This window comes from Gallus gallus, chromosome 2, assembly GCF_016699485.2.
Source record: "Gallus gallus isolate bGalGal1 chromosome 2, bGalGal1.mat.broiler.GRCg7b, whole genome shotgun sequence".
In the NCBI taxonomy this organism is placed as follows: domain Eukaryota; kingdom Metazoa; phylum Chordata; class Aves; order Galliformes; family Phasianidae; genus Gallus; species Gallus gallus.
In genome coordinates this window covers 69,340,506-69,365,130 of record NC_052533.1, presented here as the reverse complement: position 1 = coordinate 69,365,130, position 24,625 = coordinate 69,340,506, and the positions used below count along the sequence as shown (strand labels likewise).

Here is a 24,625-nt window from a genome sequence, read left to right as displayed (position 1 = left end):
GCATAATCCACAATGAGATGGTTTTGGATCTACTCTGAAGGCTGGATGCTCACAAGTCCATGGGGCCAGATGGATTGCACCCTAGAGTGCTGAGGGAATTGGCGGATATGGTGGTCAAGCCACTTTCCTATCAGTCTCACCTCGGTGCCGGGGAAGGTTATGGAGCAGGTAATCTTGGAAGCCATCATGGACCAGTTAAAGGTCATCCAGGGGATCAGGCCCAGTCAGCATGGGTTTACAAATGGTAGATCTTGTTTGACAAACTTGATTTCATTCTATGACAAGGTAACCTCTTTAGTGGATTAAGGTAAGGCTGTCGGTGTGGTCTACTTAGACTTCAGTAAACCTTTTGACACTGTCCCCCACAACATCCTTGTGGAGAAGCTGGCTGCCCATGGTTTGGATGGGTGTACACTCCACTGGGTGAAACACTGGTAGGATGGCCAGGCCCAAAGAGTTATGGTCAATGGAGTTAAATCCAGTTGGTGGCCAGTCATGAGCGGTGTTTTCCAGGGCTCGGTACTGGGGCTGCTTCTATTTAACATCTTTATTAATGATCTTGATGAGGGGATTGAATGCACCCTCAGTAAGTTTGCAGATGACACCAAGCTGGGAGGGAGTGTTGAGCTACCTGAGGGGAGAAAGGCACTACAGAGGGACCTGGATAGACTGGATCAATGGGCCAAGGTTAACTGTATGAGTTTCAACAGGGCCAAGTGTTGGATCCTGCATTTTGGTCACGGCAACGCCAAGCAACCCTACAGGCTTGGGGAGTATTGACTGGAAAGCTGCCTGATGGAAAGGGACCTTGGTGTACTGATGGACAGTCAGCTGAATATGAGCCAGCAGTGTGCCCAGGTGGCCAAGAAGTCCAGTGGCATCCTGGCTTGTATCAGGAATGGTGTGGTGAACAGGACTAGGGAAGTAATCCTGCTCCTGTACTTGGCACTAGTGAGGCCTCACCTTGAGTACTGTGTTCAGTTTTGGGCACCTCAACAGGGAAAGGACATGAAGGTACTGGAGCAGGTCCAGAGAAGGGCAACAAGGTTTGTGAAGGGCTTGGATAATATGTCCTATGAGGAGACACTGAAGGATCTGGGGCTGTTTAGTCTGGGGAAAAGGAGGCTAAGGGAAGACCTTATTGCTCTCTTCCAGTACTTGAAAGGTGCTTACAGCGAGAGCAAGGTAGGTCTCTTCTCACTGGTGACAGGTGACAGGACAAGGGGAAATGGCCTTAGGTTGTACCAGGGTAAGTTTTGGTTGGATATCAGGAAACACTTCTCTACAGAAAGGGTTGTTAAGCACTGGAATAGGCTCCCCAGGGAGGTGGTTGAGTCACCACCCTTGGATGTGTTTAAAAACCATTTGGATGTGGTGCTGAGGGACATGATTTAGTGGAGGATTGTTAGAGGTAGGGTAGTTTGGTTAGGTTGTGGTTGGACTTGATGATCTCTAAGGTCTTGTTCAACCTGAGCAATTCTATGATTCTATGATTTTCTCATTCCTAGTTCTTCTTTTGCATAAATCATTTGATCAAGATTGTTTCTCTAATCATTACTATTAATTTAGTATGTTGCTTTCTAAATTGGAAGAGTTTTTAAAATTTTGTAAGCCTGGGTTAGGCGGTGATAAATCTAGTTAGAATTATCTTTCCACTCAGTCACAATAGTACTGGGCAAAGCTTTGTATGTCTGAATCTGGCCTGCAAGAGTATGTAGATTTCTCTATTCCACAGTACCCAGAACAGTGAGAGAAAATATTCTACTGAAGCCAAGTGGACAGAAAATATTACTGCAGAAGATTATGAACCAGAGCCAATACAGGGTTGTTTATCCTCAGGGAAAACTCTGAGTTATAAATAGGTATACAGTTCTCTCTGACACTCACACAGACTAAACAGCCACTTACTGTGAGCTTACATTGTTGAAACCTACTGCCATATATTCAATAGCTGAGCCACATAATACATTCAGTAAAACAAATAAATGAATAAATGAACAAATAAAATTCCTCGTACGGTTATATTGACTGCCTATAGAGCTGCTATCCTTGGTTAATGAGTACAGACCTGAAACCGAAATGAAAGTGAAATGGAAACAAAGCCCAAGTCATCTTGGGAGCAGTGTTCTCATGAATTCTTTTTCTCTGGTCAGAAGTTACATCATGTAAATACCCTTAAATACTTTGAACTGTCATTGTTACACAGATAAGCCTATGTTATGAGAGTTTTCTCCTTTTCCGTCATGTGTCACCATTACAAGAAGAGCTCTGTGGGCTAAAATGTACCCTCCTATCAAAAGTTTTCTGTTAAACAGACTAGGTGGCAAATACTTCTAATTTGCCTGATAAATACCCTCATATTTCTTTTACCCAGCACTATACAAAGCTTATTCCAGTATCAACATTTTAATGATGTTGAACTATTTTAATTATCATTTCTTAATTACATGCTTGACTTAGAATAGCTAAACGACAATGCTAGATGCAAAAAAAAAAAAAAAAAAAAAAAAAAAAAAAGTAATAGGAAGAGGTGAAGTCATCAGAGTAATTTATTACCTCAGAATGTAATAGTGATCTCGATGTTACAGGGATGATACAAAATACTTTGTGACTTCCTCACAGCCCTGTTCAATTTTTCAGTCTGTGCAGAATGATCAGAGCCATTTTAAATATCACCTGCTATTATATCCTACAAGGGAAGAGCTGAACATACATATATATGATACATATCATATATATTTTGCACTTTAAGTTTATGATGTCTGGAGAGAATATATATTATTCAGTTTATCTCAAAATCTTTGCTCTAAAGTTACAGAAGTCTAGGAAAGGCTCCAGTTGTCTGAAGTATTTCTATTCAACAGAAGAAGTGTCAAAACCTATGCTTGCATCCTGTTGTAGATTTCACAAACCTGAACTACTGGGGGAAACTGGGGAAGCTTCTTCGCTTGTGTCAATTGTTTGTTTGTTGAGCAGCCTGATCTCAGACACTCTTTGTGAATGTTGGTTGTTTTGGAGAGAAAAGGGAAAAGTATTGTGCGCTTCTTAAAGGAATTTAGGCATAGATTTCTTAGAAGTCTAAATTCCCAATCCTATTAGAAACAAGCTGCTCAAGATCAAGGTGGAAAAGTGACCATCAAGAACTGCCATGGCTGGACTTCAGCTACACAGCAGCTTTGAGAACTGACTGCACTTTAAAAAATCTTAGGTATCAAGATCTTATTTAAGTATCTCTTTTTTCTTAACCAACAGAAAGAAAAGTGCAGGCACCAGTCAGTCCAAGAGGTTCCCTCCTTCCATTTCAGCATTTTCTCTAGCTAATGGGAAAAATGCATTTAAAGTCATTGAAAAAGGGACTAAAACCTTGATTTGTTTCTTAAGTTTCTCTTTCTTAAGAGCCTGCTCCTCACCAGTGGGCTTTGGAGCAGTAAACCCTTCGTGTAAGGAGAATATATCTAGTTTGGCAATTGTTGCCACCAGGGAGCCATTATGCAAAAGTGTAGAGTAGAAAAAATGTTTCTTTGAGACAAATGTGGACACCTGAGCACATACTAAATGGAGTGGGCAACGAAACTTAACTGGATCTTGGTTATTTACTTTCTCATCAATTGGACACTTAGCAGCTCATTTCTGGAATTAATCTGTTCCCAAATAAGTGGAGAGCTCTGCAGTCAAAAGCAGAGACCGTGACTGTGGCTGCAACTACAGCTACAGCTACAACTGCAGCTACAAAGTAGAGTTGAGAACTACGGAGCAGTCTGTGTAAGCAATCCATTTATAACCCACAATGTGCAGGAAACCAGTGTAGTCTAAATGTAAATCATACAGTTAGTAAAGGGAGAGACACAAGGCACTGCAGTCAGAGCTAACATACCTAACATACATGTAAATTGCACTCCTATCAGAAAGAATGTGACGTGTTTTTCTTTTTAGGGGTACATTTGCTTCCTTCTAATAGAAAACAGTGAATCATTTTCTATTAGAAGGAGAACAATACAAAAAGATAGTAAAAGAGAAGGAAAATATCTGTGCTTTCACTGTGTTAAACTAGTATACACACTAGATATCATTATAAGCTATTTAATAGCCCTTTGTTTCCCCGTGCTGATGTGAACCTGAATTTGAACTATCTTTGTTCACTCTGATGAGGACCTGATGCTTTTGTTTTATTTTGTGTTGCTTGACTGAAATAATTAGATTTCAGATCCCACTGGTACTCCACAGTTTACCTTCTTACTTTAAAGGTGTAATATCAGGAAATTACCAGATCACAAGAAAAGTTGAGAATTACAAGAAGCTCTATTTGCAATTATATTAACTTTAGTGTTGCACTGGAAAATAATAAACTTTGCTTGATGCAGAACTGCGCATCTAGGGTTCCTTCAGACACTACAATATGCTCACTGTGAGAAACTCAACTACCCTTCACTGGCTGTTATTAATTCTTCCTAGGTTTTGTTGTTGTCATTGTTGGTGGGCTGTTTGTTTGTCTGTTGGTTTTGTTTTTGATTTTTTTGTTTGTTTGTTTTGTTTCATTTTGTCTTTTTGGTTGGTTGATTGATTTAAAAAAAAAACAAAACAAAACAAAACAAAATAATCTTTTTAAAATGCTTATGGAACAAGCATATGCTACACAGCCAATCTAAACTGATCTCTAGCAATCATTAACAATTAAATTGCTCTAGAATGGAGAAGGCATGGAACATTTTTGACCTCAGCTAAGATTGAATTCACCTGGCTAAACTTCACAGTCAGTAATACCACACACTCTAATGAGTAACTATGTTTGCCTCTTTCCACAAAGATGTGCATACATGCACACACAAATTAATTTATAATTATCTCCCTTTTTCAGGCTTCACCCATAATGATCCCTGATCCCCAACAGCTTTTGAAGTTCATTTCATTTCAGGTAGGTGTTCAATTTGTCGGCTGAATACCCAAACACAGCCTGAAATTTCCTCAGCTCTGGATTCTACAAAAGAAGACTGCAACTTTCACAAGATTGCACAGTGTTCAGTACTTCTTGCTACAGGGCCTGAAACCCCTCTGAGAACTGTACATGTAAGAGAACCGAACCTCTGCACACTGCTCCTTTTTCTGAAAAGAAGAAAACAATAGGATCAGCCTTAGGGATTCAGAATTCTAGAATAGAAAGAAATTCACAAAGAAAAACAATCCAACAATCCAACTGTTGTAGGGATCATAGCAGTTCCTGTAACTTTCCCCACATGCTGCAACCTCAAATCTCATTGTGACTATATAGAACTCTTAATATTTTTGAAAGATTTCTCTTTGCTGCTGGAGACCACCTTTCACACATTTCTAAGAGCAGGGAGACAAGAGAGTGGTTTTGAGGGTGTATTGTTATGAGAGAATCTTTGTACTATTCTGTTGAATTTCTGATTGATCTACACACTGCAGTTATCCTGGGTGATGAGTGAAGTGTTGAGGAGTTAGCCTGGATTCAACTCTCCCGACTTCGGTGGCTAACCTGGCCCAGACCTTAACATTCATCATTCCAAACTTCAGAGACTTAACTGACATGCTTGAATGAGGGACTTAGCCCACCTACACTCCCTCCCAAAAATGAGTCTAAGTCAAATGTTCTGGTGCTGCACAGAGAGTCTTTCACTCTTATTGAGTCAAAAAAGAGGGACAATAACTATGCCCTAATTTATGTACCTTAGGTAAGTGCTTTAATTATGGACAAGTAGGATGTTACATTTTTCCCCCAGTTAAAATGATGGAAAAGACAAGTAACTAAATGTGCAGTGAAACATAACTGTAGTCATTTGAGGGCATGGAAAAAAAGTTTGTCATGCGGCGATGTCTTCACTTGAGCATGCCCCATCCCTCTTTTATTATGAAAGTCAGTTTTTAGTAGTTTGTAAAATCATGACATCACATATAATGATTCTTTATGTTGTGTAAGTTTTGTTTTTATTTTAATTTTGTTCTTAAAATACTCCACATAATTTTCTAGATGTGAATTGAATTTGAGTCAAAAGGGTTATGTTTACATGGGAATCACAGAAATCATAGTAAATAGGGTCCCAAGAGATCATCTAATCCATATAGCTGCCCACAGGCAAGATCAGCCATGCCTAAACTATTCTTGACAGTTTTTTGTTTCAGCAGGTCTTGAAAACTTTGAGTGACAGAAGTTTGCACATTATTCCTTGGCAGTGTACATTAGAGTTTTGCTATGCCTGTAGTTGGAAAGATTTCTTCCACTTGCCAACCCAAGCTTTCTTGCTGTCATTTAAACCCATTGCTTCCTGTCCTATTCACAATGAAGAAGCAGAACAATGTTTTTAAAAATTGTTTTTATTTGAGTACTATCATTTTATAAACAACGTATATCTTTATTGATCCAGTTCTTATGCCTTCTACTTCTTCCACATCTGTTACTCAGAAGCTCTGTTTAGGTTGCTTTGATATAATTTCATCTTGAAAAATGTTTGCTGAGTGATACTTACAATCTTGATATTCGCGAATCTTTAAAATCAATGCAGTTTTGATGGTGGTGGTAGTGACAGTTGTTTTATATGTATGTATATATATGAATATAGTTACATTTTAATATCTGTATTCACATGCATAGCTTTTTAGGAGTCAAATTATTGTGACGTGTAATTCCCCCCTTTGTTTCTCCTTCTGCCCATCCCTTTAGAAACTAATACTTTTTGTCTTTTCAGATTCTCCTGAAGTGTACATGTTCTCCAAAAGTTCACAGAATCACAAAATGGTTAAGGCAAGAAGGGACCTATGAAGGTTATCTGGTCTAACACCTATGCTTAGGCAGGGACAACCTAGGTTACCCAGTACCATGTCCAGATAACTTTGAAATATCTCCAAGGAGAAAGATTCCATAACATCTCTGGGCACCTGTGCCAATGCTGTGTCACCCTCACCGAGGAAAAGTGTTTCCTGACGTCCTCTGTGGTTCACTTTGATCCCATTGCCTCTTGTCCTGTCACTGGGCACCACTGATAAGAGCCTGTCTCTATCTTCTTTGAAGCCTCCATTCAGCTAATTTTAGGAAATGCTGAGTTCCCCTTCAGGCTCATCTTCTTGAGACTGAACAGACTCAGCTCTCAGCCTTTCCTCATAGGAAAGATACTTCAATCACTACCTAATCTTTGTGGTCCTTCAGTGAATTCTCTTTAGTATATCCACGGTTCTCTTGTACTGAGGACACTAGAGAAAGTTCTTGTAGATTATCCCAACAGTGTTTTGAGAAAGCTTCAAATAGTCATTAAATATTCTAGACAAAATTTCACTTCATTCAGTTTAATTTCAGCAGAAATTTTACAAGTAATCTCCAAAAAGTTTCACCATCCTGTACTGAGTTCTAAATACAGTGTGAATGAGGCTTTGCCAGCCATCTGATCAGTTGATTATTTTTTAGTGAAATTTAGAGTTTAACTACCTCAAGTGTCAGATCTGCCATCATTTCTCAATCTCATCTGAAAATTATCTTTTTTCTCTTCCTCCTAATCTCTTCCTCCTAATGAGATGCTAACTATCTTACCTGAGAATGCACATTGCTGCAATAGTACTTACCAATGCACACAATGACTGTTTAGACATATGACACTAAAATAAATCTGAGCTGCCTCTTATGACCTACCGACTGCCAAATGTTCCAAATGTACACTAGCCAAAAGCCATAACCTACATCTTTCTCCTGAGAGTTTCCATAATACATTAAATATCATGGAAAATATCACATGACATCAAAAGTTAATTTGCAGTACAATAAATAAATAAATAAATAAATAAGAACTATATCAAAATACATATTCAAAAAGGTATTTATTTCAGGTCTTCACCTGGATTAGTAGCCATCTTTGTGCTCTGATGTCCCTGAAGCCATGAAATGTTCACTGCTCTGGTGCAGTGGGATACTAGACAAAGTAATCAAATGGTATTTTAATCAGCTCACATAGTCAAGGAAGGATAGCAACTGCTGGGACTGGAATTGTCTTCCTTTTCTGAGATGAATAATGGACTCAAAGTTTTACTGACAGGAAAACTGGGACATGAAGCAGTGAGCTCTCTGTGAGAATGTGGGAAGTATATCTTTTGTTTGGACCAGAAATATTAACTTCAGCTCTTTTAACAGTACCTTTTTTCAGTTTCATCAAATGCTGTCTGGAGTCAGACATGCTGTTGCTGAAAAACATTTTTTGTTTTTGTTAATATTAATTTTTACCTTTTTCCTTATGCTTCCTCCTGACACGCCTGAAAAATTACTTTAAGTATACCGATTATTTCTTCAATGTGGTTCTCTCAAGAGGTTTAGGTCATGTTTGCTTTGACTGAAAAGAAAAATATTTAGTCATTTTTATTTTATCCAAGCTGCTTTGTTTGCATTAAGCCTCTCATAAAGAAAAAGATGTTAATTCTTTCTTTAAAAAAATTAAGCAGCTTCATAGAGCCTGATTTACAACAGAAATTTCAAACAAAAATTCTGAGGTATGAGGTTCTATTTCACAGGGAGCTCTCAGTAGAAAAATGTTCTCAGATATGAATTTTATCACTTACTTAGAAAAAAAACTTCTCTGAAATCTGACACTGTTTATGAAAAGAAACATTGCTTTCCCCAGTGTGTGGGTCATATCTTAAATATTTAACTTCTGTCTACTTTGTATTAATTCAGGATAAACATGGTGTGCATTACAAGTCTTGATTTTTTAATTTTTTTTTCAGCATTCAAAGAGTTCAAAGAAGCCACTGAAGATTTATGCTCTGGGAGAACGATCTGTTTTTCATCATCTGGTTGCTCAGGTCCCATAAATAAGTTCAGTGCTTGACAGAACTTCAGCTCCTAATCTCTGTTGGCAAGGTAGCGTCCAAATAAAAAGAAACTATAGGTCTTTGGTATTCTGCAATGAAATGTTAAGTGCTGTATATTAATTATAAATAAACTAGCATGCCAAGGCTTCAGTGATACTGAAAATTTGCTACAGCAGGGAAGATTTCAAGAGATAGAGGGACATTCAAAATCCATTGCCAGGTTTCAGTGTTGCAGGGTAGCTTGGATTGAGACTGTGGACATAATTAAAAGCAAGCAAAATTTGTGGCATTGTTTTTTTTCCAAACTCAATTAACCAAAGTGAGTTTGAAATTTGCTGACAAGTGCTGAAGGTTGATGGGTTTTTTTTGTTTGTTTGTTTGTTTTTCAGTGCAGTTTAAAAATCAGGCCATGAAAAAATTTAACTAGCAGCTGATTCAGTCATAACTGTTCACAGCCAGTCATTCAAATTGCAGCTAGTGGCCAAGCAGTGAAACAGGAATCAAATAATGTGACGTATCAGCTAAACAAAAATGGAACTGATAGGACATGAAGAAATACGGAGCTTAGACCTGTGGAATAAAATCACATAAGAAAGTAAGTAGATATAGAAGTCTAGATATAGACTTAAATGCCAGGGAAGCGGAAAGATGCCAGGAAGGCAAAAGACCAGTTGTGAAATGAAAGGGAGCCCTGAAAGAGCAAGAAATAGAAAATACAGAAAGATTATTTCTGATGAAAACAAAGCATAGAGGAAGCGATGGAAAATGTTCTCGTACAAGCAGCGAGAAAAGGACATAGCTGACCCATGCAAGCTATATTCATCCTGGTAAATAAAGGGAGATTATTGCCTCCCAGTACGCACTCTGTCAGGTTAAGTGACTACTAAATTCTTACAAGGTATCTATTAATACTGTTTTGTCCTGAAGACATTTACAGCCATAAGAAGTAATCAAATACTGTATAAAAGAAATACTTGTTCATTCATTGAGTGCACTATCCATCACAAGAGTATAATATTTTCAAAGTTCAGGGGAAATGTAATTACAAATGTATGCAGTCCTAGTTTTAAACTAAAAGCAGGATTCTAATTGAGTTTCCAAAATATCAGGAACAAAAGGCTGCCACAAAAAGTCTTGGAGACTAAATGCAAAGAAGATCATTTAAACATCTGAGAGTAGGAAACTAGAGAAGAACCTAAGGTCATGATGATGGTCTATTCCTGCACAAGTTCATGTAATAGTTGATATAAAATCAAGATGAATATACAACGAGGTACATTTGTTTTCTGATGTGAACCCAGATGGATGTTTCTGTCACTGATTCATAAAATTAGTCTTAACTAATTTGTATTGTTTTCTATTTTAATTGAATAACCAGATGAGGCTTAAAATCAATAGCTTTGACTGTACATTTACATACCTATTATATTTACCCGGAAGTGGTGTTGTTCAGTTGCTCTCTTACTGGTCTGAGTCTTGAATTTGTTTGGAGCTAGACAGAGGCCAATACTTGAAGCAAAGCATTTCCAGTTTCATTGGAAGTTGGAGGGAAAAAGAAAGATTAAGTGATCATATTAAATATTTAGGCAGAAGCTGGAAAAAAAACAGTACTTGATATCACAACAGTGAACTAATGCTTTCCATAACCTCTCTCACAGGCTTTACTATCAAGGGTATTCTTTTTTTTTTTTTTTTTTTTTTTTTTGCAAATGTTCAGTGTATAATCCTGTCCTCTTGCACTGATAATACTCCAAAGTTTTTCTCTTTTATTTGAGAAATGCTTCCTGGATGTGCAGTCAGGAAAAGAAATAGGAGCAGAAAAAAAAAAAAAATGTTTTACACACATCGTTGCTACTCAATCACCTTAGCCCCTGACCTCACCCCAGTCAATTAAGAAATCCTTGGAGCCTCAAGATAGCATCTGACTTATGGAGCACTGGGTGCTCTCTGCTTCATTTGCTCTCTTACCAGGAGATCATGCTCTACTGATTAAGAATAGTGTAGAGATTGTATGCAAGTGCCTGTATATGTGAGTATGTGCACACATATGCACATACATATTCACCAGTGCAAGGGAATATATAAGAGTACACTGTAGATGAATTCTGTATTTAGCTCCTGGACTGTGGTTTGGTTACAGGCCCAAAGTTTTTCAGATATTTTGCATATTTCAGATATGCAATTTATTTCTAGGATAAAGGCACAATAAATTCTGCATTTATATGACTAATTGTAAATATACATTTATGTATGTAAATATGTAAAGATGCAAATATATATTTAATGTATAATCACACATCTGTATGTGTAAATACATTTTTTCATAAATATGTATGCCTAAATGTATGAATATGTAGACCATTTACACAACTGATAGCATGTACTGTCCAGCTGATCCTTAAAGCTTTTAAATAATATGACTAAGCATAGAAACTATTTATTTGTAAATGTTATTTGGGGAGAGAGTATTGGTTTTGTTTTGTTTTTTTCTTTGTAGCAGAGCATGAGGCCTGTTAAATAAATGCAGTTATACTGTGCGTTGTGTGTGTAGCTGAACGTAACTCCAAGCCACATGACAAGAAACATGCATCACACAAGGGAAAATTTTAACATAGAATGGAGTACAGCCTCTTTATTTTACTTTGCAGTCTTCTGTTTGTGAGCTTCATGACACTGACCTCACTTTCTACCTCTTTATCTAAATCTCATAGATTGGATATAAATTCAGAGCAAATAATTTCTCTCCTCTGACCCCATAGTTTTCCTCAAGAGTCTTATATAGGGTAAAGGATAAGTAAAGAATTCATCATGGAGAGTATCAGAAGACTGAAAACAGAAAAATTATTTTCTTCTTCAAACTGAGTGGCAGCAAGTGGCAATCATACAGATACAGCAGGAGGCAAGGAGGAGATGTATGTCTCCTTGCAACATAATGGACTTTTGCAGCATAGGTGAGCTGACAAAGATTGTTCACAGACAGTAGAAGTGCAAATCAGTGCAGAATTATAACCCTATAATACTAATGAGAATCCAAAGACTTTCTTGCCTGGAAAGTGGCAATTATTGCTTGCTGGATCTGGCCCCCAAAATGCTGCTAACACAATATACTCTAAATTACGTATTTATGTTCCAGGAAATGGCCCCTCTGCAGAATACTCTGAATTGCCATTCAGATCATAAACTTGTGTCCTTTCTGTCATCTAATGACCTCCAAAAGCCTTTATAATCTTATTGTTAATCTGTCATTTTACCCTTTTCTCCTTCTTAGGGTTTATGTGATTGGAGAAAGAACTCTCTGAGAAGTGTGAAGATGGAGATGTTAAATAAATGAATTTTAAGAAATTAACAATGAAGAAAAAGAAATAGGAAAAAAGAAAAGGAAAAAAAAGGAAAGGGAAAGGGGAAAGGGAAAGGGAAAGGGAAAGGGAAAGGGAAAAGGAAGAGGAAGAGGAAGAGGAAAAGGAAAAGGAAAAGGAAAAGGAAAAGGAAAAGGAAAAGGAAAAGGAAGAGGAAAAGGAAGAGGAAAAGGAAAAGGAAAAGGAAAAGGAAAAAGAAAAGGAAAAGGAAAAGGAAAAGGAAAAGGAAAAGGAAAAGGAAAAGGAAAAGGAAAAGGAAAAGGAAAAGGAAAAGGAAAAGGAAAAGGAAAAGGAAAAGGAAAATTCCAGTGAGAAGAGAGAGCCTACTTTTTTGACTTTCTCCTGTGTAGAAATAAAGACATAGGAGCCTCAGCACTGGAGAAAAGCTTCCAAAACTGATGTGAATTAGCCCAGCTCTAGTGAGTGCAATGCTGCTTCACTACTGGAATCAGATATATGTAAGTTTTTACTAAGGCCTAGAGTAAGGAAAACACTTCCTCATCTTTTCCATCATTTTCCTCATCATTGCCATGAGTCTCTTCTTTTACTCTTCTTTTTGTCTTATACTTACTTCACTGTCCTATCTGACTAGCATGAATAGTGCAACACTTTGATCACCAATACTAATTTTGGGATTTTTTTGCCCAGTGTTTCAGTGCTTGACTTTTTTTATTATTATTTATTTTGTGGGTTTTTTTGTTTGTTTGTTTGTTTGTGTGTTTGTTTTTCCAAGCACATTCTGTTTTTTCTATCTCTAGAGGTAAAATAGGAAAAATAAGGTTTTTATTCTTTGTGTTCTTGGAGAATTTGAAATGTACTTAAAGGAAGCATACTTTAACATCAGCTTAGCTTTTTTTTTTTTTTTTTCCTTTAACTTCCTATTACTGTTAGAAATATGAATGAACTGTGTCCCTCATACTAATTCTGAGAATGAGAAATTGTCCTAGTATCCTCTTTGAGGTGATAAAACAAGCACAGAATGAAAAGATAAGATTTCTGAATTCACAGAATGTATTCAGCTTAGAACCAGGGCAAAAAAAAAAAAAAAAAAAAAAAAAAGCCAGAAATACAAAAGCTTTTTTCTTTGTCTTGGTCACCAAGTCCAAGTCTTTAGACTGCTAAGAGAATGGTGAGTAAAGAATTCACGGCAGTCAACCACATGGAATACCTATAGGAAATACTTGTATTGACAAGTATAAATGTATTATTCAAGAAAAATAATGTAGAATTCCAGTTCTAATATCTGAATGTTAGGAACATTGGATCCAAAAAGGCAGACTCACTTTCAAGTATCCAGATAACTTACAAAAGAGCTTAGTTCTGAACAAAAAACCTGATTATCAGATTGATTTTCAGCCAGCATTTTGAATAATGTCTGATGACTTTGGTGATTTTTCCTTCACAAGTAAACCTGGAGTGTGATGTCAAAATGTGCCAGTGACCAAATTGTATTTTAGGATGTGTACTTCTCCACCTGTGTATAACTATAATCATAGAACAAGTGCATGAGACAATGAATGTAAATGAAGTTCAAAAGACTATGCAGGAAGTGAACATGAAGCCACAGGAGATTTCTTGGTCTTGATAATGAACATCTTCTTCAGACTGGCTCTGTGAGATGACTTGCTGTCAGAGTTAGGCTATGAATGTCTCAGATTTTCTGACATTAGAAGCAGATTTTGAAGAGTCCCTTTGGCCAGATATTTAGTCAAAGGTTAATATTGCAGGATGAAACAATTTAACCGTGATTACATGTTGAAGCTTTATCTGGGAGGGAATGTGGTTAAGCTGAGGCTGTATGTGACACAGGCAGAATGAATGAAAATGATTTGCAGTCTACCTGCTACACACTATTTTGTTTGGGGTTAATACTGGATTAATATTTTTCAGTTCTGGGCTCCCCGAGAGACTCAAGAGAGTCCAGTATAGAGCTACAAAGATGTCTAGGGGCCTTGGATCGTTCAATCTGGAGAAGATTGAGAGGGAATCTTATTGATGGTTATAAATACCTAATGGCCAGGAATCAAATGGATGGAGTCAGGCTCTTTTCCATGGTGCCCAGTGACAGAGCAAAGGGCAACGGCCAAAAAATGGAACACAGGAAGTTACATATGAATAAGAGGAAAAACTTCATTACTTTGAGGGTTCAAGAGCTCTGGAACAATACTCCACAGAGAGGCTGAGAAATCTCCTTCTCCAGAGATATTCAGAATCTGCTTGGATGCTTGGATGTTTTTCTGTGCAGCCTACTGTAGGGAACCTTCTTTAGCAGGGGGTTGGACTAGATGAGCTTCAGAGATCCTTTCCAACTCCTACAATTCTGTGATTTTGAGAATGACCAGGTATGCCCACAGAGCCCCAGAATCAGACTGGCTTTTTATAGAGTAGGAACATGTAAATGGTGCTTGGGTTGGAACCAGAGCACTCAAGAAATAGGAGAAGTAAGAGACCTAGTACAACATCAGTGTGTTTTAGGTAACATAATGTAGTTGTGGGGTCACAACCTGATTGTTTCCCTTGCTCCGTCCTCTCTTGTCCAGTTACCATACAGGAAGAGCCTGTCTTGGGCACTGCTTCACTAATTCACACTAAGTAGTTTCTTAGCTAATGAGGTTTCCCCTCTTGTTTGGGTTAATTTACCTAGACACTAAATTGGCTTGCCAATTCTAGACCCAACTTTGCAAGCAATCAATGGAACTGTCTGTTTGTTTGTCTCCATGGATAGTGTCTTACACAGTGAGTGCTACTAAAATATAAGTAATAAATTAAGCTCTATCCTTATGGACTCAGTTGTATGATTTACTAATGTATAAGCGGTTTTAAGGATGGCTTCATCATCTATGTTGTTAAAAAATTAAGGTAGGTAGGTAACATCTTTAAAGACTGTCTTGAAAAGTAAAGGTAGAATTCGAACTTAATCTTGGAGAATATTTTAATATTATTTCATCTTAGGCTTGAATTTAGCTTTGCCATCAAATTAATACATATCTTTACTCAAATAAGTGAAGAATTTCATCAAAGCAGAGATAAAGACTAGCAAAAGTTGAGATGGGTGGCCATCAATCCATCATTGCATGTGTGTATACACATACATATTTTTATGTGTGTATGTATCAAATGTAAGTAATATCTGTATAACTATGCTACAAATTGTACAATCAGTCTCTGTGACTCCCATTAACAGCAATTTGTCCAGTAGTATGAATAACATAGCAATAAAATAAGTCTTATAGCTCTCACATCATTTCTCTGATGCCTGCTTACTTAAAGCCCTGAGGGAAGTGAAATCTTCACACGCTTGCAATATGTGTAAAGAAAAGCTGATTTACTCAGCTCTCTCCTCCTCCAAAAACTCCTCCTAAAAAAATTTAAAAAATTAAGAGCAAATAACATCATGACACAGAAATAAAAGATCAATGCAAAAATGAAGACTTCACAAATTACAGAAGCAGAAGCATATTAAAGAAATAGACAGGACTGCAGAAGGACTCTCCTCTTAGAAAATATCATTGACATATTCACAGAATCACAGATACCATCAGAGCAGATTGCCTAGGGCCATCCAAGTGGCTTTTGAAGATCTTTAAGGAGAGAGGCTCCACAGCATCTCTGGGCAACTTGTGCCAATGCTCCATCAGCCTCACAATGAAAACATGCTTCCTAACGTTCAGATGAAACTTCATGTACTCCAGTTTGTGTCCACTGCCTCTTGTACTTGTGTTGGGCATCACTGAAGAGAGCCTGGCTCTGTCTTCTTGACACCCTCCCTTCAAGTATTTAGACATTGCTAAGATCCCTCCCAAATGTCCTCTTCTCCAGGCTGAACAGACCCAGCTCTTTCAGCCTCTCCTCACAGGACAGATGCTCCAGTCCCTTCACCCGCTATACTGAACTCTCTCCAATATGTCCACATCTTTTTTGTACTGGGGAGGCCAAAACAGGACACACAAACTGAGAACTAGACACATTCTTGCAGCTTAGACAGAATTTCAGTATTTTTCTCACTTTATTAGTACCGGTTCAACATGATTTATCAAAAAGAAAAGCAGACAGCTCTTCACCTCAGAAAAAGTGAAATGCAGCTCCTAAATTCTTCCCTCGTTTCCAGTCCAATCCTTAGCAGTGGGAAATGCATTCAGCTCATAATATGTAATCTATAAAGGGTAGGTTAATTTGCAAAAGTATTTATAGGGTACTTTTGAATTCTTCTATGTTGTTAGTGTTCTTTACAGTGCCAGGTAATGTTATGGAAACTAATATCATTGTTTCATTGAAACTTTAAGCAATGTTTTATTCTTTGTCTTTTAATGAGAGTGTGCTGCTTGCTGCTAATAGAACAGAGTAAACAATCTATGTACGTTTTATTCAATTACTTTTGCTCTTTTTCTTCTTATGGTAATTATCTACTAACAGACAAAGATTGCTACCGTTTGTTTTTTCCTCCCAACTATGTGCTGAATATTCTGCTCAGCAACTTGTAGTCTGTGTTATTCCAAACCGACTGCTTGCAGTATTCCTCTGGGGATCAACATTTGGTTGCCTAAAGCCAAGTATTTGTTTCTTTTCCATGACTGGATGATCTACTTTGCCACAAAACACATTTTGTTTTATAAATTCATAGGTTCATCCTTCAATACACTCTCCAGATCAGCACTCTTGAGCTACCCCATGCTGATGGGAACCTACATAATAGATGCACTATCTGCTATAAAAAGATAAATCCCAATAAATAAAATAATCGAAAAGCTAGCATACAGTTCTATATGAAGTATTTATTTAATTTTGCTGTTGGCATTTTACTGTTATCAATTACAAATTTTTCTTTCATTCAGCTTCCTGTCAAAACATTTTCAATTTTCAACAGTGACTGCAAATTAACTAATAATAAATCCTTTCTAATTTGATATTGTTTCACTACTGGATTGTAATTTTTTTGTTGTTGTTGTTCAGTTTATACGGGTTCAATTTATATTTTTTCACATGGAATGTTCAATGAATAAATGAGCATTGTTTGCATCAAAGCAAACTTGAAAGAATTTTCAGTGCTGTCATCACAGCAAACATCCTCAGCTCCCTTTTGTAAAATTTCCAATATAATATTATAATTCAAATATTTTTGAACATTTGAATGCAGAACTATTACATAATCATTAATTTAAAATATCTTTTTGATTATCTTGAAATAAACTGAAATAAATGTTGAAAACAGACTCTTATGCAGTATTACTTGATCTGTATATCAATTACCATGGCCAGCATCTCTTCTCTGTCACCATCACCATCACCATTTGAAACAGGTTGCTATTCATCTTTTCTGATAAAACACCATATAGCATTTGAGAGACATTTAGTCTACTCTAGTACCAGTGGTTAAGCCATAGACTAGAATCTTTGACTCAGAGCTCATTTTGCTGGTCAATTCCCATTATTATCTGAAGGGACTTATTTCAGTTCACCTCAGTTGCATGGTTTTCTGATTATTTTGTTAGTCTGGTATCTTGTATTGAGACTTCTATAGTGTTTCACAATATATTTAACAGGTTTGTTCTCTTAGTAAAGAACTGTGCTGACTGTCAATCAGTAGTGCATCAGAGGAGTTTTTGAGGAGCAATTTGTGAGACTGTGATTTGTCCCTCTGCTACATACTGTGTAGTGAGTTTAACAGAAGCAATTCTGAAAAGCTACAGTAGTACAGTACCTTAACTATTTTATTTCTTTCTTTATTTCTTTCTTTATTTTTCCATTTAGCACTTGCCAGGATATTCTTCAGATCCAAGAAATTACTTATGTCCAGATCTGGTTTCTGTTCTGTTTTCCTGTGGTGTAACAGTGAGTACCTTCACACTTTATATTCTTCAGCTGTGAAGTGATGGCAACAGTGTTTGCCTTTATTATCTTTTTAAAGTGTTTGTAGACTCATGAATGAAAGGAACTATTCCTAAGACACAGGCTTTTGTTTACTTCTATCTGACATCCACCACTACATTTTGCCTGTAGGATTTCTCTGAAGATTGGACAGCTTCTCTGAATTCATCTAACTGACTTAAGGGTATTAGGCCAGGTCTTGGTATCAGTTTCAGCTGTGATTTCTTGAGGAAGAAGGAAGGCACAGATATGAAGTTGTATGATACAGGAATTTGGATGTTCAAATTATCAATAGCAGTAAGAATGGATTCACAGCACCTGGGATTGTCTAAACAAAACTAGAAAAGCAGCATGAACACTTTAAGAAATTTTTAAATATTAAATCAATAAAAGTTCAAAATGCTGCAGAAAAAAAAAAAAAAAAAAAAAACAACTTGCATCTTGGTCATACATGGAACACCAGCATCAATCCAATCAGAATGTCCTTAAGCTGCTAGATACTAATGAAGGAGAATCAGACATTAGTATTGAGTGCTGCAGCGCTGATATTGACAACAGATCAGACCAGTGGCAATCCTTAGGAGACAACTTTTAAATTTTGGTCCCATCAGATTTTAGATGGAATCTTATCATGGCTCAGATTTCATTGTCACTGGTACTAGGGATTTCAACATCCAGATGGTCAGGGAAAATATAAAGTTGCATGCACACTTTTTAAGTGTGGAAAAAAATACTGATAGTTATACATTATCTTTGAAGTGAAGATAATTCTCAGTGACACAAGACAAAAACATGCCTTATTATGCATTATGCTTTACCATTGTTCTCATTATTGCTGTGCTAATTCTTCCCAAGAAGGTTTTGATTTTCTTTCCAGATGCTGCAAATGGAGCTGAATTGCTTCAGTCAAGAACAGATTTTTCAAGTTTACTATTTTGATTTTAACTCCATCAAACACCAGCTTGCCAGAAATAGTGAGTCTGAAATACAACTCAGCTGATGAGTGAAGTGAATCTGGATTATCAGGTTATAAATTACAAATGGAAGAAGCCACCATCTCTCTAGAAATACAAAAATAATAAAGAACAATAAAAAATTTTGCATATCTCATTACCTGTAAATAATTACTTAAGTTATGTAAGTAATATTATAAGTAATTATAAAAGTAATATTATAAAATTATAATACTGTAGATGCCCCTTCCATGGAAGTGTTTAAGGTCAGGTTAGATGGGGCCCTGGACAGCCTGCTCTAGTATTAAATGTGGAGGTTGGTGGCCCTGCCTGTGGCAGGGGGGTTGGAGATTCATGATCCTTGAGGTCTCTTCCAACCTGGGCCATTCTGTGATTCTGTGATAAGAGAGAGCCATATATAGCTTTCTGCCCCCTTTGCTTTTTAAGACAATTTAAATCAAATTAACTATCCTCATTGATTCTGCCCAGATATTCCCTGTCCTAAGCAAGAACTGAGAAGATTCTCAAGAGACAACTGTCTACAATGCTACTATGCCAAAGAAGTTAGATGAACTTTTCCTAGTGACTCAGAGAACTCTTTGCTGTTTGATTACCTTCACTAGATTTAATTGAACCTTATTTCTCAAAACTGTTCCACCATAGAAGTTTGAATTTTTTCTTATGTGTGTACATAAGTACAGTAGGTATACAGGAAAAAAAAAAATTCTGCAAGAAAAAGAGTTTACTATGTAATAAAGGTTTGTTTTATATTTTAACAGAACTCTAAAAAAGTCTTGTTATGAAATGCTGAAATTCCTCACGTGAGTTATATTTCAGGTTTATTGCCAATCTCAAGAGGTAGAATACTCAACTAGATTTGATCATTTTTAATGTCCTTGTGATAAGTGCAAAATATGTCCTTCTTCTGCAAGAAGGAGAAATAGAACTTAAAAATATGAAGTGATGTGCACCTAAGGAATGTTCTAAAAAAAACACTCCACTGATTTCTTTACACTTTGCTCAGACATGCAAAACACATCTTCTGTGAAGTTCTACGACTCTTCACGATTTAAAACACAATAGTTTTGACATATCAGGGTAGCTGATACACAGAAAGTTCAAAGTTATGAAAGGGCTGCCTTTGCAAAGCTGTGACTTTCTTTCACAAGGAATATTTAGAAAATGATGTATAAAGTACATCTTGTCAATTAGTGTAGTACAGAGATGAGAAAAACAGAATTCTGTGTTTTGTCATCTAAGGGAGTCATATTATTTCATTTTAACTCACGACTTACAGTTGACTAAAACCTGAATCCAGAGACCATCCTCTACAGTTTATTCAAGCCAAAGATACATACAGATCCTAATTGTGCACTGGAGTCCATGTTAATGCTCCCAGAAGAAACACTGACAAATATTTTAACTGCTAAACAGATGTGGTGCAGGGAAAAATAAATAAATAAATAAATAAATAAATAAGGATTTTAAAAAGTGAAAGTTGTTTTCAAAACTGGTTGGGGCAGCATTGCTCTGTTAGTTAATAAGACACAAAACAGAAAGATTATAATTCCTATGTACCAGGTGAGCGTAAGCATAGTGAGGTAGCAAGCAGAGTCAACCATAAATGATTTTCCTCTGAACAAAACAAGTTAGGTGTTGTTTTTTTTTTTCATAAGGAATTTCATTGACCCAAATATTGATCCTTAATACAGCAAAACAACCTACTCCTTTCTTGCTAACCCCCAAGCAAACTATAGTTAAAATTATAAAGCACAAAAATACCTGTTCTTAAACTATGAAGTCTTAATTTATGCCAGTAATAGCATAGCTGTGATACTGAGTAAGTGTGGCTAAAAACCTCACAGGGCAAAGGTGCAGTACATTGCAGTTGTTTATTGAGTATTCACTGCTTATACATACAATCAGTTCTCTCAGGAGAAGAGTTCTTCACATTATTATTTTTCTACATATTCTGTTGCTGTTGCTTCCCTCTATAGCATGGTTTATGGTACAGCCAAACTGGGGAATCTGTCTAGGATGAAAACTCACACTTCACTCGCACAGTCAAATGGAGCCTCACTCAGTACTGCATTATAATGCTTCTTGAAAATCCCTCAAATTTCTTTTCTGGGCAGGTCACTAAGAAAAATTTCAGACAGCATTCCCAACCTTTTATTTAGAATGATTTTTTATGTTCTACATAATGCTTAAAGGGAAAAGAACCTACCTATTTCTTCCTGTCTCCATGTCTTCTACCAGGGTGCAATTATTGAAGCCGGATTAAGTTCCCGTAGCTTACTGAATTCTAAGCACAAAAAAAAAAAAAAAAAAAAAAAAAAAAAAAAAAATTATTTGTTCATTTTCTGCATATCAAGGGTAGAACTGATACTGTGTTACTTAGCTGTCTACATACTAATCATATAGTCTAACTGATAGTCACTCCTAGCAGGCAAGTATCAGGGCAGTCCCAAGACAAAGGGAAGGAACACAAGATGTGAACACTCAGAGAAATCGAGCCCTGCCTACTTGCCAGTTTTATAAGCTCTCCTGACAACTGCAATAACAACAAAAACTACCAAAGTCATAATATTTACAGAACATCATCTTTGAAGGGGTAAAGCATAACCATATAACCTCCATCACCAGGGTGTGCCCCCACATCATCTAGTGGACCTGACATTGCAAGCTAATGGACATGAAAAGCCCAGACTTGAGGCAGCACGTGCACCTCCAACAGGCATGGTCCTCTAGGCTGTACCTTGTCCAATGAAATAAATACTAAAGGATAAAAAGGAACTTATACAGAAGGAAGACCAACTTCCTATGTGGTATGATAGTGATAGGACAAGAGGGAATGGCTTTGAACTAAAAGAACGGATATTAGGTTAAATGTTAGGAGGAAATTTTTTACTGGACGCTGGATAAACTTCTAGGTGAGAACTTCAAATAGTATGAACTACATAGCTCCACTACAGTCTACAACACTGTACTGATTTACATGAAATGAGAAGTCAATCACCGTAAGATATAAAATAAATAAAAATTATCTGACATAATTGGCTTCACCTTAGATTACGGTTTCTGCCACGAAAACAGAAAACAGTTCTTATTACAATTTCAGAATTGTCTCACAGCATACATTTTACATTGTTCATTTAAATTTGCAGTTCCAATTAATACGTCTTCTGAGAAGCTCATTTGATAGTAAATTTGTGCCCAGCTTTTACCTATATCTGTAAGTCAAAGTTAAAAACCACCACCAACAAAAAACAAAAAATACCACCAACAGGCATTTTGTAACTCTGCATAGCCTTGTGGTAATGCTGAATTGTTCAGTGGAATGGAAAACGCATCAGTATGTTCCTAAATTCAAGGGAGACAATCCCATTTTTAACATAACTAAAGTCTGGGGCTTAAAAGAAAGAAAATATACATTTTCTTCTCTTTTCTTTTCCTGCCCTTCAAAAAAGTGAGATGATCTAAAATACTTCCACTGACTGCAGTATGATTTATGTTATTCCTTAAAGCCTTAAGCACTTACCTTTGAAAACTGTATGAACACTCATACAAATTTTCAATGCATGTATCATCTTTTTTTCCATTTTTTTTTCTTTTCGCTCCCCCCCCCCCCAGTATTTCTTACATAAAGTGTGAAATCTTCTTGGACATATTTCTTGCCTTCCAAAGGATTTTAAAAGTGAGTTCTTCAGGAGAGTCTGAAAATATTTGGTACTCATATCATTTTAAATTGATTTTGGATGACTAAAGCCTGTAAGGATCTCTGAAAATTTTCACTCTTAATTTTTAATTTTTAATAGTCTTACATCAATATATTATATATATACACACTTATTAATCAATAAGTGGAAGTATGGTCTTGCTTTATTCTTTACCAAGTTCAGTTCCAAATCTCCTTAGAGGGCTTCAAGAAATAACATAATGTATAAAAATCAATATGAAAAAATTAAGTGTAGCATTAAAATTTCACATATAGGAATTGAAGCCTAAAACTGGAAGTCTTAAAATATTAATAATGATTATATAATAAAAGAGACAATTGATAATTATTTGATACCTTCGAGTATAATCTTCAGCCACACTTGAGCACAGTGAAAACTAAGACTCTTTTGGCACTCCACAAGAGAACTGATTTTCACAAGATCTGGAGTACAGAGAACCTAAATATAACTAAAAAGAAGTAGGTCTGAGATTATCTAATTCCCAAATTTTTAATTTCAATATAAGACAAATATTGATCCCCTGTCACCTCCATGAGAAATCAGATCGGCATTCATTCTCTTTGTCCTTCATCCATGTAAAGCCATCAGTACAAACCTCCCTTACCTATGCCATGAGTCAGTTTTTGTAATTTGTACAGAGAAAGTTCTGCAGAAAAAAAACCCAAGAGCAGTGGAGATGCCTGCTTCATTCACTCACTGAATAAACACTGCAAAACACTACTCAAAGTTTACACTGTGAGTGGACATTTGCCATGGCTCCTTCATGTGTCTGATATATGTGATGTTATTCAGCTGGATACAGAAATTTATATTAAATTCAAACAGTCTTTTCCTTTCCAAAATTAGCTTTTTGTTCAGTCTTCTCCTTTCCATTCACTCATCTTTCATTTTTTATGATTTTTTTGTCTGCTCTGTGTTTATCTATGTTTTATTTTTCTTTCTTTCTACCTTTATCTGTTCAAACTCTTGACATTGATACATTTTAATTTCTGCCTTTTCTTTATACAAACCCATTGAGCATTACCTAAACTGGCAATGTTTTCTTTAAAGGAGAATAAACTAAAGTCTAAATAAATCAAATGCCACAGAGTATAGGCATGTTAAGTAAACTTAGGCTTTACAAATCTTTTTCTGCATTCTATGCTCATCGTGCAATGAAAGAGATTATGTCCTCTCCTCTCCTCTCCTCTCCTCTCCTCTCCTCTCCTCTCCTCTCCTCTCCTCTCCTCTCCTCTCCTCTCCTCTCCTCTCCTCTCCTCTCCTCTCCTCTCCTCTCCTCTCCTCTCCTCTCCTCTCCTCTCCTCTCCTCTCCTCTCCTCTCCTCTCCTCTCCCTCTTCCTCTCCCTCTCCTCCCTTCTGAAGTTACTACAGTTTGACTGAAGTCAGAAAATGAAATTTTAAAGTAAATTTAGGAGCCTAAGTTGTTTCCTTTAGACACTTGAGGCTTCTGAGTGGGTTAAGTTAAAGCTTCACTGTTAAGTCATTTACAAATATTGGGTCACACATATCTATATCAACTGAATATTTCTTTTGAACATCCTTCACTGTAAATTAGAAAGTAGCTAGTTTCACTCTTTATGGCTGATCTCTCTATACTAGAGAGTATAATTCTGGTTTCTCAAAATTCTAAGCAAAAGTCTTACTGATTTCTTCTGGACTAAAGTGTGTCTCTTTTTTCTTTCTTTCCATCCATCCTCCTACCCTCAAGTTAAAGGTTTAAAGTAAAACATAAATCATTGCTCTTATTTATCCAGATACCAGTCAGAAGTATTCCCCCTGAAGTTCTGCGTGAATAGGAGTGCTGTGAGAGAAGAACCATTTCCCATTTGTGTTTTCATACCTTTCCAGTAAACCCTCCTGTTCTACATCCTTGTATATACTGTGAAGTCAGGCATTTGTCTTTTTC

The 24,625-nt window shown here is 36.6% G+C and overlaps 1 long non-coding RNA gene across 1 annotated transcript; it reads right to left on the bottom strand.

Moving 5' to 3' along the window:
• Positions 1-10,011: 10,011 nt before the first annotated feature.
• LOC124417730 lies at positions 10,012-21,618 on the bottom strand. The gene is made up of 3 exons (XR_006937460.1): positions 21,393-21,618; positions 21,207-21,284; positions 10,012-10,314 (listed from the first exon to the last, which is right to left on the bottom strand). It is a non-coding gene; the product is annotated as an uncharacterized LOC124417730 (long non-coding RNA).
• Positions 21,619-24,625: the final 3,007 nt, after the last annotated feature.